Below are 811 nucleotides of genomic sequence, written 5' to 3'. Positions count from 1 at the left end.
GAGACAAAAAAAACCTTTTCTTATCTTATCTTAAAATACTGGAGGGGCTTAGGTGGATAAAGCTACACGGATATCTGACGGGGCTAGAGCACACTTTAGCTCCGGTAGCACAATCTCTGATTTTGAGTCATTTCAAATGACTTGCTCAATTAGCTACCAATGAAAAGTCTTTGCACTGTTTGTTTTGCATTACTTATGGCCAGGGTTTGCGTTGTTTTCCTTAATAGTCTACCATCTAGCGGAGCAGTGCGTTTATTACAGCATCGTAGTCAGTATGCTGCAAAAAAGGCTCCGTATTAAATAGAAGCCGAAATTTGTACTTCCAATTATTTACACTGACTCCACTTATGGATCATTTTCGGATAATTGTAATAAATAAAATAAAAAATAGCAATGCAATCCAACCGTAAAAAAGTACTTATTGTGGAAAACAATTTTGTTGCAGTTCGTTCAGGATGGAACTTCAGGATGGAACGTTACTACCGACAATTTTCAAATACAAAATAAAATGAAAATGAGTGATGATTTTCAGGACACATTAAACCGCAGTCTTTAACAACACCGTAGTTTATCACCACTAGAGCGTGATCGTGATAATGCATATTAGCAATAATAATAATAATAATAATTGTTATTTTTATTATTTTGAAAAATAATAATAATTACTATTATTATTTGAGAGTGATATAATAATTTTAGGAAGACAATTATTTACGAAAGTCGTTCTGTAAATGTCAAAACACTGGCTGTTGATAAGGACTGCCTTTAACAAGTATCGCGCATGCGCGTTGTGGGCTTCTCCTCGTGATGA

This window comes from Hippocampus guttulatus, chromosome 5 (assembly GCF_054856545.1).
Source record: "Hippocampus guttulatus isolate MCC_2025c chromosome 5, RoL_Hgut_1.0, whole genome shotgun sequence".
Taxonomy (NCBI): domain Eukaryota; kingdom Metazoa; phylum Chordata; class Actinopteri; order Syngnathiformes; family Syngnathidae; genus Hippocampus; species Hippocampus guttulatus.
The sequence above is the reverse complement of the archived record's forward strand: the minus strand, read 5'-3'. Positions refer to the sequence as shown.